The sequence below is a fragment of the Artibeus jamaicensis genome, unplaced genomic scaffold (assembly GCF_021234435.1).
Source record: "Artibeus jamaicensis isolate MK-2021 breed Jamaican fruit bat unplaced genomic scaffold, CSHL_Jam_final contig_233, whole genome shotgun sequence".
Classification (NCBI taxonomy): domain Eukaryota; kingdom Metazoa; phylum Chordata; class Mammalia; order Chiroptera; family Phyllostomidae; genus Artibeus; species Artibeus jamaicensis.
This window is the reverse complement of record NW_026521486.1, coordinates 37069634-37084667: the sequence shown is the minus strand read 5'-3', so window position 1 is coordinate 37084667 and position 15034 is coordinate 37069634.

The following is a 15034-nucleotide window of genomic DNA, read 5'->3' as shown; positions in this document are numbered from 1 at the left end:
AAATAATTCCCTCTTGAGACAGAGCAGGGCAGTTCCTACTGGCTTGGACAGGGGGTGGCTCCCCTCCATCGGTCCTGGAGGAGCTGCTGTTGACAGGTTGCTGGGGTTCTTTCAGTTTGGATCTCTGTGTGGAGCATGTGTAAGGCACACTGGGGAGTGAGGGGGAGGAGGCCCGCTTGAATGTGAAGAGGGGTGTACACCTTGGTGGGCGGGACACCTGCTGCTGCTTGGAGCCCAGGACCATCATGGGGTATGAGGGGTCCACAGGTGTACTCTCAGGCTCTGACCAGGTCAGACCATGATAGCAGATGCCAAGTGTGTTTGTACTGGCCAATGCCTTGTGCTTTACACCAATGGCAATGTGCTTGAGCAGCACAATTATCCACAGTGGTGCTGAGGAGACATAATCAAGCCTGTTGTTATATAACTGTCGGTAACTTCCATTCCTAACTCTTGGGAAAATGGACCGAGGAAGATGTCCTGGGAAGAGCAATCCAAAATGGAGAATTATGAGCTCTCCTGGAAAAACTATTTTGATGCCCTGGACTTGGTTCTAATGGGGGACTCTGGGGTAGATAATGTGGAGCCGTGTTCTACATTCGGTTCCCTTTACCGTCCTCCCGAAGCTGTGTGGCTGAGGGCCGACCGCAACCCCACTCTTTGACCGCCCAACCCATTGGAGCTCTGCTTGAGACTGAAGCTGAAAAGCAAATGAATTTCCTTGTTGTCATCTTTAGTAATCATCTATTTTACCCACCTTGAAAGTAGTGAGGGTAAAATTTGGGGGAAAGGGGTGATGAAAATTAATTGTACAAATAACAATAGTAATAATAATCACGATAACACCCCTCGGACCAGCCAGGCTCTCACTCAGTGCCATGCTACCGTGGCTCTGGTCTGGCCTCTGTGGCTTGGCAAGCTCCTTCCACTGCATCTCCCCCTTCTCCCGCTGGCTGAGCTCCATCCTCCTCTTGGCTCCTGCAGCCCGATTCCTGGCTGGCTATGCTAATCCCACATAATATTTTACGCAAATTTATATGAACCCTATTACAAAGCCTAGCAAAGAGGCACTATTTCTTTTCCTTGATAAAATTAATCATTTGTAACTTGGCTTTAAGAAACCAGCCCCACTTGTGGGTGCTCAGTTGTTTTCTCATAAGAAACATTCCCAGCCCCACTCTGAAAGAGAAAGATTTGCCATTCCTCTGCCCGACTCCGGCCCCCCAAAGTGCCATCTACTTTGGAAATTCCCACCAGTCTCATTTAGAACCGCACTCGTGAGTTGCCTGGGAATTTCTCCCAGAAAGCTCCTATCTACCCCATTTGTTGGGCTTGATTTCCCGCAGACCCCTGGGCGGTTTAGATTGTTGTCTGTATCAACAACATGATAGACTTACCATGTTTATCGAGCTTCTCCAAAGAGTTGTGGGAATCATTATGAATTACTTCTTTGATTTTCCTTAAATGAAATTCTGTTTTTACTCATGTTAAATGACGGTTCCCAGAGAACAGTTTCTTTAGTGGCATTGTTACATGGAGGAGGCAGGCGTAATCCCTGGTTCTAACAGAAATCAGCAAAGGCACCAGATTCTAAATTTGCAATTAGGACAAAGAAGGTTCAGCCAAAAAGTGCCTCAGTCAGCCCCTGATGCCTCATTAATAAAGAAAGTAACTAATTTTTTACCACCGGAGGGAAAAATCTGAGGACTACACTATATGTGTCGGCACATACCTACAGCCTCTATACATAGACTGTTCTAGGAAAACAGAATAGAATTTCTCGGCTCTTGTTTTCTTTAAGCAAAGACAAATAGCAGATTGTAGCATCTAGCACCTCAAACTTTTCAACAAGTCAGGGGGAATGGAAAGAGCATCTATTGATCCAGTCACTTTTCTCCAGCAGTGTGGGTGGCGGGAGGCTTGTGTGTGTGTTTTTGTACCTGGTGCTAGTGAAGGGTTAGTCTGCTGTGCTTATAGTTCCAGTCTTGGGAATATGATTCCTGCTTTCCATTTAAACACTTAACCTTCCTTTTTTTTTCTTTTTGTAGCAAAGAGTCATGCCACACTTACACTCAGGGAAGCTTTCTTAGGTGGCAGTAAAGTAAATTGGGATGGGTGCCAATGAGCACCCCCTCCCAGGTGAACAACCAGAGGTCCCAATGGCTCATTTAAAAATAAAACATCTGAAGCTCAGAGATGTGGCTGGGTTTGTTCAAATCATGCAAGGACTTAGGAACAGAGGTAAGACTGTGGTCTAATTCTTCCAATTCCTCATCTGTTGTTTTGTTCTTAACTTCGTTTACTATCATTCTTTGTCCCAAATATTTCAGGCAGCATTCTGGATGCTCAAGGTATATGCTATAATTTTTTCCAGAAGAAGTTCATATTGAATTGCTCACAATATATTCATATTATCCAGTAAATGGGAAGGAGTAAATATATATCTAAATCAGCATCTGCCACACAGTCTTGTTTAGTAAATATAAATGAAAGCAACTACAACCAACAAGGCAACCACACGGATGTGCACACACACAAATCCAGGAATCAAAACTCAGGACTCGGTATCTTAGAAAAGAACAGGGACCATCTGGCCAAGTTCTACCAATAAGAGACAGAACAAAGAAGCATTCTCCTTAAAATTAACTTGGGAAGATCATATTTTTGATACCTTTAAATGAACTTTCTATTTTAAACTAGGTTTAGATTTACAGAAAGTTAGCAAATATACTACAGAGTTCTGGTCCACCTGGCATCTAGTGTGCCCTATTGTTAAGGCCTCACATAGACATGGTAACTAATAAATGTGAGTCAATAGTGATACAGTATTAACTAAGTTACTTTTTAACTAAAGTCCATACTTTATTCAGATTGCTTTTGTTTTAGCTATTTTTATTTTCTGCCTTTTTCTCCCATCCAAGATACCACATCACATTTATTGGTCATATCTCCTTAAGATCCTCTACACTGTGACAGTTTCTCAGACTTTTATTTTTGATGACTTTGAGACGGACTGGTCAGGTGTTTGGTAAAGTGTCGTTCACTTTGGGGTGTCTGATATTTTCCTCGTGGCTAGACTGTGGTTCTGGGTATTGGGGAGGAAGATGCCAGAGCTGAAGTGCCATTCTCATCACATCTGTCAAGGGTGCGTATTGTCAACACAACAATGCTATTGATGTTAACCTTGACCATCTGGCTGAGGTAGTGTCTGATTTCTCTCCCTGTAAAAAAAACTCTTTTCACCTCCTTTTTCTAGCATAGCTTTTGGAAAGATGTCACCACACACCATCCGCAGGATATGACGCTCTACCTGCTGAAGGGAGCAGTATGTCTATAAATTATTTGAATTTGTCTTTGCTTTTCAAATCTATATATGTAACCACAAGAAACAGTTACCATAACATTAAAAGAACATAAAAAAAGGTAAGATATGAGAAGGTCTAAGAAAATCCTTCATTCTGTCTTCCTGATTTAGTGAGGACTGTATCAGCTACTTCGCATAGTGCACACTCGCACTGAGTGGCTGTGTTAAATTGTCAATATTTATTAATCAATCACTTGATATATGCTTTTTGGTGCATATGCTTTGTTAAACTGTGGGTCCGATCACTCGAATTCAAGACCACACTGTGTAGCAGGTAAGAAAAGTGCCACCACTGTCTCAGTTTTCAGATGAGAAACCCATGGCTGAAAGTTTCCTTGGTTATTATTGATCTAGTTGTAAAGAATACACAGCTTTCTGGACAACAAGCGCAATGCTTGGCTATACTCAGCAGTGTGGTCTTTCTAACACCACTAAGCAGAACAGAACAGGCTGTTTTTATTAAATATTTCCAAGGGGAATCCTTATTTGCTGAGCCATACCTGTCGCTGAGAAATCAAGGATTCAGCTTAAAGTTTTATTTGGCTCATCCTGGGATTCCATCTCCTCTAGCCACAACCTCCTCCCTATCCTCGCCCCCACCTCTGTAAACTATTACGCTGGCTATGTCTATATTTCTGCTACTGAAAATAAGTAGTATGTGGACTACTTGGTTTTGAGTGTCTACTGTTTAAATATGTTATCAATGTGTTTACCTGAAATCTGTTGCTGTAGAACTTTGGTGGTCTTTTTATTATTGTATTTTTTCCATTGCCCCCCTTATATACTTCTTCCTTTAGCCATCACCACACTGTTGTCCATGTCCATGAGTCCTTTTTCCTTTTTGTTCAATGCCTCCACCCCCTAACCCCTGCCCCCAGACTTGTCAGCTTGCTCTCTGTTTATGAGTGTGTCTCTATTCTGCTTGTTAGTTCACGTTGTTCATTGGATTCCACATATGAGTGAAATCATGTGGTATGTGTCTTTCTCTGACTGGATTATTTCACTCAGCATAATGTTTTCCAGGGCCATCAGTGCTGTCACAAAAGGTAAAATTTTCTTATTTTTGATGGCCCAGTAGTATTGCATTGTGTAAATGTCCTATAGTTGTTTTATCCACTCACTTACTGATGGACACTTGAGCTATTTCCCTATCTTGGTGATTGTAAATAATGCTGCAATGAGCATAGGGGTGTGTATGTTCTTTTGAATTAATGTTTCAGGTTTCTTTGGATAAATTCCCAGAAGTGGAATCACTGGGCAGAATCACTGGTCATGAGGCAGATCCAGTTTTAATTTTTTGAGGTATCTCTGAACTGCTTCCACAGTGACTGCACCAGTCTACATTCCCTCCATCAGTGCATGCAGGTTCCAATTGCTCCACTTCCTCGCGATACTTGTTGTTTGTTGATTTATTAACGATGGCCATTCTGACAGGCATGAGGTGATATTTCATTATAGTTTTAATTTGAATTTCTCTGATGATTGAGCATTTTTTCATATGTCTATTGGCCATCTGTATGTCTTCTTTGGAGAACATGTCTATTCAGGTCCTTTGCCCATTTTCAACTAGATTATTTTTGGGGGGAGTGTTGAGTTTTATAAGTTCTTTATAAATTTTTGTGTTCTTATAAAAGCTAAATTTATCCTAGCACTTTGCAAATCAGTCCAGTAGTAGAAAATAGTGACTAGCTACTATGCATATAACATTGTACTGGACATCATAGAAAATGCACTAAAAATACAGGAAAGAGATCACCATAGGATAATTGGAAGGTTTATGATATAAAACTTGTCACAGAGTAGGAAAATTCCATGACTTGGGAATGTAGTTCTCATAATAAAGAGAAAAATAGAGCTGCGAGAGGGATGAGGATTGAAGAAAACAGTGAAGTGAACTTTAGAGGGTGAGGTGGAGTGTGATTAATAAAAGCCAGGGTTAAACTGAGAGAGAGGGGGGATCCTTGAAGATTATATCTAACACCTCTAAGGAAGAAACATGATATTCATTGTCACACTCAGATTTCCCCACTTTTCTTCTTTAGGCTTTCTCGTGAGTTATCCTTTATAATAAGCCACTCTAAAGTATTTGGCACCAGGAAGAACAAGTGATGTTCCCATGATCCTCTGGGGAATGGTTTAAGTATAAGGCAAACTCAAAATATATATTCCTCTTTCTTCAGAGTGTGAGGAGGAGAAACTATCCAAATTCAGGTTCATCATACATTTATGTCTAATACGACATGTTCAGATTTTATAGTGCAGGCTTAAGCATCTTATTCTTTTCTTTAGCTCTCCCAGTCTTCATAGTATTGTGGATGCTTTGGCCAGAGAAGATCTCCTGAGCTAGTTGACATAGTATGTAATTACCCACAGTGAAAACATTTCCATTATTCTAAAACCATTCTCTTTTTCCTCTGGGTATTGTATTTATTGGTATCAAAGGAGACGAAATTCAGAAGATTTAAGGCAGAGAGAAAAATTTCTATCAAGTTTGGGGTCTCTGTCCCACATGCTTTATAGCAGGCAAAGGGGAGCAATATGACCAAGGTTCAGAGTGGAATACACTGGACTGAACCTACCCGCTGCTGCATACTGTGGGGGCAGCTTGATTCGGATCCATTAAAGGTTTTGGCAGTCAAGAGAAAGTCTAAATGCCACCATGACTCAGGTCTAGAAATAGAGGAAAGAGGTTCAGTGGAACAAATGAGTTTTGTTCCATTGTCCTTTTGCAAAGGAAAAGGACAATGGAACAAACAGTGTCATCTCTCTTTTCATCCACAAATCAGTTTTTCCCTATTGTTACCATACTTGTTACTAACTTGTAGCCAATGCATGTTAATATTAGACTCATACTCTGGCAAAGTGACTAAATGGACTTTTGTTTTGTTTTCAGAGTTAAAATGTGTGAGGAAAGCTAAGGAATTGCTGTGGGGCAGGGAGTATAAGGAGGCTAAATGGTAATGGAAAAAATAATAAAACAACAACAACAACAAAAAGAAATACCAATCTTTTCTTAGGACTACTGACAAAGAGAAAAGAAAGTTATAGGCACAGCCTTCTGGTCTACCTGCCAAAAATTTTAGGGAAATGGAGCATGATTCTCAAGTAAGTTCCAATCTCAACCCCTCTATCAATATTAAGAGAAATTTTGTCCAAGTCAACTCTTTTTGTCATCTGTACTCTGTAGTGATTCTAAGTAATTGTCTCTAAAAAGAGAACTGTGCAAACTAAATGGATGAAAATCTAAATTTCAAATGTAGAAAATATGCCCACAACAAACACATAACTACGATTTGTTCCAAATGAAGATCATCATGATGTAAGTTACTATATATTGTAATATTTTATCACAAGATAGATTTATGTAATTTCCCCATCTCCTCTCCTCTTCTGTGCATAGGGGGGATAAGGACAGGAGTCAGAACCAGTAAACTCTAAATATTAAAAGATTGAGTTTTTAAAATATTACTTCAAAAGATATCATTATTTATTGTAATATTTAGAAAGGTTGATTGAAATGTAATACTCTTGCTAGGTCTACACCTGGGAAATGCATTGGAAGTTCAAAGAGGAGGAAAAGAAAGTAGAAGTCATAAATACAAAGTGCTTTTGTATAATTATCAAGGAACAAAAAGTTATATCTATCATCTATCTATCCTTTAGACTACTGTTCTGTGCAAGGACATATAATAGTTTACTCTTGGCAATAACATGAAATCTCCTTAATATATTTCCTATTCTTCTTAGTCTGGCTTCACTCTACCAAACCCATCTCAGTTTGTCTTCTCACTGGCACATATGTTCATTCTCTTAGATCCACTGTTTGCGTGAATTGCCCCATTCCTTTACCCAAAATAGGCTTCACTGATGTTATTCACACCCTACCTGGTACACCTTTTCTTCAACCTTCTGCCTACCTTGATCTTATAGATATTTAAACTTTCAGCCTAAATTCCCTCTTGAAAATGCCTTTCTTTCTTAGACTACTTGGATTACTTCTTTTAAAAATTGATCTTTGAAAAATTCAGACTCCACAATTTATCTTGCAACCATTTTCTAATGGTTTCAAGTGTGTTTACTAGTTTGATTTCTAGGCTGTACCTTACAATTCTCTAAAGAAGAAAACATATCTTAAATCCTATTGTCCTTAACATGAATTTAAGCAGTTCTGGGCTATAATGTTGCATAAATACTAGAAGATGATTGATTTTTGCCTAGTTTACAAAAATTCATGCAAAAATCTCTCAATTATTTCAAACATTTGCATAAAAGGTTTTTGTTTCATCCCAGCAGAAGGGATCCAGTCACATGGCTGGAATGGGGTGGGGATGAGTGAATGTGCGGAGCATGGGGCAGAGAGTGCACAGTGTGGCACATTTTCTTTAGTCTTCCCTCTGAACCCAATGTTATGACCACAAACTTAAAGGTGAAAAAACCAATGCTCAGAGATGTTACATCATTTGCTTATGTTCATAAGGCAAATATGTGGAATTAAATGCATGCATAATGTTGTACAACCAATAGCAGCATGCATCTCCATTATCTTTTCATCTCATAAAACTGAAATTCAATACCCAGGAAACAATAACTTGCCATTGCTGTTCCCCCAAGCTCCTGGGACCCACCCTTCTACCTTCTGTCTCCATTTGAAATAAGTGCCTTATGTAAGTGGAATAATACAGTATCTGTCTTTTGTGACTGGCTAATTTCATTTAACATAATGTTCTCCAGGTTAGTCCATGTTGTAGCATGCGTCAGATGAAATTGGAGATTCAGGAATTACTCAGTTTTATAACTTGTCTGAGTTTTTACATTTCCTCATCTCTCAGGTGAAAATAGTACTTTTTGGCTTCTGTACGGAACTGAATTTTTGTGATGATTACATGTGAAGATAATTAAGTGAAACTATTGTCAACATTACAATTGTTTTTTGCCAATATGGAAAAATACCCTTTCTTTTTGTGTGATGTAGAAAACTACTCTAAAGGGCAGTGGTGTGAATGAGAGGAAAGTTTCCCTGACCCGCCCCTGCACACGCCACACAGCCACACTCACGGAATGATGAAAACCCCCTTCAGAGTCTCAGTTTAATGGCACGGCCGGGTTTCATGCTGCTTTACAAAATACAGCGAAGGTTTGAGAATCTTTGGCCATCAGAAGGTACATGACTGCCACCTTTTTAATTGAGGGTTAAAAAGTGGGCATGAGATCCAAGGAACCTCACGTCACTGTGTGCAGGACAGTCAAGCTCTGGTGAGCAGAGCATCCAGGCTGCAGATATTTGCACAATTTTACTAGGACAAACACCCAAGCTGCCCGTGCTTTCATGGAAATTCTGGCTGTGTAACTGTATTAACATTGGCCAAGGCTGGAAGCTATTTTCAGAATCCTTCACAAACTTGCAGGAAGTAACTTCCCCTTTTATTTACATTCGGTATTGTTATTTTTAAGTATTGCACTTGCAGGAAGATTTTTTTCCCCTTGCCACGACTAATATTCATGTTTTTTAAATCACATGTATATGAGGAATGGTGAAAGTACATACCAATTTGGTTGAGTTAATCTTAAAGCAACAACAACACTCCAACCCTCCTCTGATTGAAATGCGAGACCTAATGGCTCTTTCCAGCAAAGCCTGAGTGCGTGCAGACTTGGTGGAATAGACTGGCCCTCCCAGACTCCAGCATGAGCTGCGGCAAAATCAATAAACAAATAAATAAAGTAGAGACCAGAGGCTCCGTGGAGAGTTGGGGCTCCCTGTCTCTTTTATGAGTAATGAATGTGGTAACCACAGAGACTTGGAAAGGACTGGGATTCTCAAATCTGCAAACTGGCTTTCAAGTAGGTCTGGGCACTATGGCAGGGGCTTGCTGGGGGTCAGAGGATCAAGGAATAAATAAGAAGGAATTCAGGCAGAAAAGCAATGGGCTTTCTGATATGGTGATGGGATAGGGATTGCTGTAAACCGACCCTCCCTCCCAACATTTGTGTTCAAGTTTGAATCTCTAGGAACTCTTGTGCAATGTTACTGAATTTCCCAGCCAGTCTCTTGAGAAGTAAGACGACTTGTACCCAAAAAGACCCACCTGACGAAGCTGTCTGTTTCAAGACTGTTTCACTGTCCTGGGTGGTCCCAGGCTTTTGAAAGGGAACATCTTTCTCTTAAGAAACACACATGAAATAAATAGAACAGAAGCTGGCTCTTACACTTCGGCTGCCCCGCTCCACTCCAAATCCTTCATGTTTTCTTAAATGTGGGGGGTGCTTTCATGTGTCCATTCCTTATGTGCCTATTCTCGAATACCAGCAAAGAAAGAGGGCAAGAGGGAAAAGGAGAGACTGCAGGAGCCCAGAGAGCACACGCAGGTCCAGACGGAGTAACAGTCATCTTAGCAACTGTGACTCCTCCCCTCACCACCCAGTCGTCCATCAGCAAGGTCGTGGGAGGTCAGAAAGGAACCAATGTGGTGCCTTGTTCCACACAAAAGAGTCGCTATTCTACAATACCATTTTTTTTCTGTGGTTCACAATGAAAAACATCTTTGGAACACTAATATGGGCATTTTCACTAATGTATTTACAGCAATCAAGAAGAACAAAAAGAAGAGTTATTTATTTTTCCCAGATTGGTTAAAAGAGGTCCTTACTCACTTCTGTGAAGAATGTATGATTGCTTACTTCATGGGTCAGTCACCCCACTCTTTGTATCTTTGAGGAGTTTTATGACTCAAAGAAGCTGTCAATAATTTTCCAAGGAGAGAGCAATGTAGCTAAGAATCTGCTTCTTTAAGAGAAAGTCAGAAGCAGGAAATTGGTATAAGAGAGAACCAAGTTGCCTGGCCAGTGTGATTTTAGGTCAGGGCACATGCCTGGGTTGCAGGTTCGATCCCTGGTAAGGGCATATGAGCGGTAGCAAATCTCACCTCGGTATTTCTCTCCCTATACCTCTCCCTCCCTTCTCCTTTCTCTAAAATTAATAAACATGTCCTTGGAAGAGGATAAAATAAAAATAAGAGGGAACCAAGTTGAAGCTATAATATAGTTCTCTTTGCCTCTTCTGGCGTATCCAGGGCTGACTAAGCCTTTGCTCCCCTCTGGGTGCATGTGTAAGAGGCTCTGAAAAGCTTCCAAGCTATAAGGGGAGAGAGGAGAGATAAATGTTGGAAATTAAAGAGGAAGAAATAAAATGAAAATCAATCACAATACAGTGGCTCATCAGGGGTTGGTTTTCATTTTTTTTTCCTTTAAAAAATCAGATACAAGGGAATTTCAATCTTTATCTCATTAAAAATGTAATTATTTGTTTTGGCTATTAGCTCCATTCCTAAGACACTGATTTTTTTCTTTATATGTAAAAAACAAAATCCACTCAAAAGTGAAGATATTTTTATACTATATTCAGAATAGTGTTCTCCACTCTTCAAGCAGCAGCTAAGAAGAGATCCCATTCCAAAGAACCTCCCAACTTCACGGCCCATGGAAGTGAAACTATCCTATGGCAAACACATATTTAATTTTGAAATATTGAAAGCTTAGCCTTGAGCCTGGGAATGAAGAATGGATGCTCCCTAGCATCGCTCCTAGCTAACATCACTCTAAATGTAGCTGTAGACAGTTCAGTAAGCAAGGGCAAAATTTTTAAATGTGTAAGAGTAGGAAAGGAAAAACATAGAATTATTCAGAGATGCCATAATTGCGTAGTTGCAAAATATAAAATCATCTCTAGAGAAACTACAGAAGAGTCAGTTTGGCAAAGTTGCTGGATGCAAGGTCACTTTGCAAAAATCTCTTGGAACTTTGATATGTCAGTAATGAATAAACTACTGACAGAAAAAATATTAAGAGAAATTAGAGAAGGCCCAGATAGAGGGATATATAAAGTTATGAACATTCGATGTTTTAAGAGATAATATTTCTCATATTGATTTATAGTTTATCATAATTTGAAACTACACAACAGCATATTTTGTTATGAAAATTGATTAAATGGCTTTAAAATGAGTATAGAAATGCAAAGATCCAAGAAAAGCTATGATAATCTTAAATAAGGAAAAAAAACCAAATGTTAAGGGATTATACTACCAGACAGCTAGACCTGTTATAGAGCTAGAACTCCTGAAACAGCACGGACTTAACTCAGACACACACACTGACAAATGGAATGGTGTCCAGAGCCAGAACCATCCATCAACTTAATGGCAAAGGTGACAGTGCAGTGAATGGGGAAAATGACTTTTTTTTTTCAATAAATGATACTAGGCAAATGGATACACACATATATTTGTATATGCATTATTTTAAAGTCTATCTAACATGAAAACATACATCAATTCTACATGGATACCAAATCCAAAGATAAAAAGTACAGCCAAAAAGATTTTAAAGAAAAATATAGAAAGGACTCCAAAAGTGTTAACTGTAAAGAAAAAAATGGTAAGTATATTATTATATTAAAATTAAAACCTTTTATTCACCAAAATACAACCTTAAGATAGTAAAAAAGACAACCTATAGAGTAGGCAAAGATAATTACCTCTATCTGACAAAGGACTCGTATGTACATACACGTGTTTTCTGAATGTATATGAACATGTTAAAACTCTTATAAATCAATAATACAGAAAACTCAACAAAAAGTGGGCAAAATACTTGAAAGGACACTTCACAAAAAAGAATATTTGACTGGCCAAATCTATTAGTCATGATAGAAGCTTAAATTAGCATCATCATGGCTAAAATGAGATGAAAAATATCAAGTGTTGACAAGGATGTGGAACAATTCAAATTCTGTACAAAGTTGATAGAAATGTCGATGGGCATACCATTGGAAAACTTTTTACTGTAGCTGCTAAAGCAGAACATGTGCATAATCTATGACTCAGTAGTTTTACTCACGGGCAGGTACTGAAGAGAAATGTATATACACCAAAAGCTAAAGTGTACTAGAATGCTTATAGCTGCTTTATTAGTAATAGTCCAAACATGAAATCTACCTAAATGTCCATCAATTAAAAAAATGAATAATGAAATTGTGGCATATTTACACAATGGAACACTACACACAGAAACAAAAATCCACAACTTTCACAAATTTGAATTTATCTCACAAAAACAGTGGTGAGCAAAAAATTTCCAGACCAAAGAAAAGAGTGCTATATTATTTCATCTATATTTACTCCATTTATGTAAAGTTCAGAAACAGGCAAAAATTAATCAGTTTGCTTAGAAGTCAGGAAAGTGGTTAGCCTTGGGGATGGAACAGAGAGTACTGGGGAAGAAGCAAGGCAGAGCCTTCTGGGTTGCTCTAATATTTACTTTCTAGATTTGGACAGGTTCATTTGTGAATGTTCACTGACCTGTACACTCACGATTTTGCATATTTTTGTATGTGTATTATACATCATTAAATTTTTTAGTGATTTATAGTTCATTCTGAACTCCAGCAATTTTCTTTCTTTAGTGTTTTTGGCTAAGTTAATTAAAATAAAAGTTGATGGATTTATGCATTAATTTACAAAACCTTTTTGCCACACCTTTAACTATGAAATCTATTTTTTTCCTACCAAAGCAGAATTTTCCATTACTGCCTGTGCTATTGCATTAAAGAGTTGCCATTTTAAACACCACTGGAAGGTTCCATTTCTTCTTACAGCCTATTTAAATTGCACTTTTAGAAGCTTTTAATTACAAAAACACCCTGTGCTCTTTATAGGCATTTGTCACTTCTCACCATCTTTAAATAGAAGAAAAGATAAATCTTAAAGTTTACTTCGTTGTAAAGTGGATGTAAGATGTTGCGGTATGAAGCTTTTGCATTCTTTCACATGTCTGATGTTCCTTAGAAGAATTATTTTACAAAATCTCACATTGTAAATGAAATCTGGAGAGCTGAGAGAACAGGCAGGAAGAAAAGGAGATCAGTTCTCTGAGCCACTTCTTCATGTGTAACCAAAGCTATGTAATAAAAAATGTGTACTTTCTAGAGGTTGAATTTTATGAAACAAGTGGAGTGTTCGGAATTGCCCTGCCTGGTTTCAGAAGCTGTAACTGCCCCCATGGCTAAGGCTGAGTGAGAGACTTTGAGACCCTAAACCACTAAGGAGACAAAGCTTATCTTCCTGGCAGGAACACTGCTTATGCTTCTTTTACTTCATCCATAACTGGCCCCCAATGCTTGGTCGGTTAGCCAATGATGGGTAAGATTTCCCAAGGGAAGACTGACCTAAGACAGGCACGATCACAGGGAGGCCCCAGGGAAGGACTTGGGGAGCTACTTGATGGACCCTCACCCCTTTGCTTTGACATAGCCTGAGTCCTCATTCTGTCTGTAAGAACTCTCCTAATCTCTTGGCTGCCTTACTTCTCCTGCCTGACTTAAGCCTGAAACAATGACATAGGGCAGTGCAGCCCTGTGCTGGAAAGAGCAGGCTCCCCAGGTGATTAGGCCTGAGAAAGAATAGTAAAATCCTGTGAAAACTGCTTTGCTAAACATGTTCTCAATTTTCTGATAAGGGCCCGAGCAGGAAATGAGTTTGTTTCCCAAAGTTTTATAGCCCTTTAGCTAATAGACCCTGACTCAGAATAAGCCCTCATAGTTCTCTGTATGCTATGTATTGTTTGATCCTTACTGCTTGACAATGATTAATAAACTTTACCTATAATCCTGTGCTAATTGAACCTAATAAAAGCCTGTCCAGGCAAGGGTCGTCATGCTCTCTCCTTGAAAGAGTGGCTAGGCCGCTCCGAGGAGCTCCCCCTTGGAGGAGTAGCCGTGCTCTCTCTTTTCCTCCACAGGACTCGGTAGTCCGAGTGAATTTATCTCATGTCTCATCCATGACGCTGCGGACACTGTAGGCTAGTGTCTGCATCAGTGGAGTTTATGAAACACACTGGGAATCTCTTTCTTCTGACCTTCCAAAAGCCACTACACCAAGGTAATTCCCATATAAGAACAATCTTCGCAGAAAAAGGTCAATGCAGCTGAAAGGCACTACCTCAATGAAGCATTTCCTGATTTTTCTACTCATCCTTCATTTCTTCCTCTGCTATAATTCTGTATGTACTTTATTCATATTCACTTTTATTTTCTATTCTAATACAATTGGCCTCTCTTAACCAAAATGCTTCATTTTCTCCTTTCATAAAAACTGGGGTGCTTCAAGGATTGTAATACATCATGGAATTATACTTTGTCTAATGTTGCACAAACTTTCCTTAGCCTGCATGTGATTTTACCTTCCTCCTTACAGCACTGATAAAGAATTTTTATGCTGGAACAGATAACTGTCATTCATGTTCCTAGCAGTAGAATTCACAATTATCTAAAAGGGTGAAGTAACCAATTGTCTACTGAAAGATGAATAGATAAACAGAATGTGGTATGTACAAATAATAGAATATCATTCAGTCTTAAAAAGAAAATTCTGGTATATGCTGCAGTGTAAATGAACCTTGAAGGCATGATGCTAGGTGAAATATGCCAGTCACAAGAGAATAACTATTCAATGACCCCACTTACATAAGATTTCTAGAGTAACCAAGTTCACAGACACAGAAAGCCAAGTGGTGGTTGCTGGAGGTGAGGCAGGGGAGGAAAGAAAGGGGAGGTTACTGTTTAAAGGGTGTAGAGTTGCAACTGAAGAGAAGAGAAAATTCTTGAGATGGATGGTG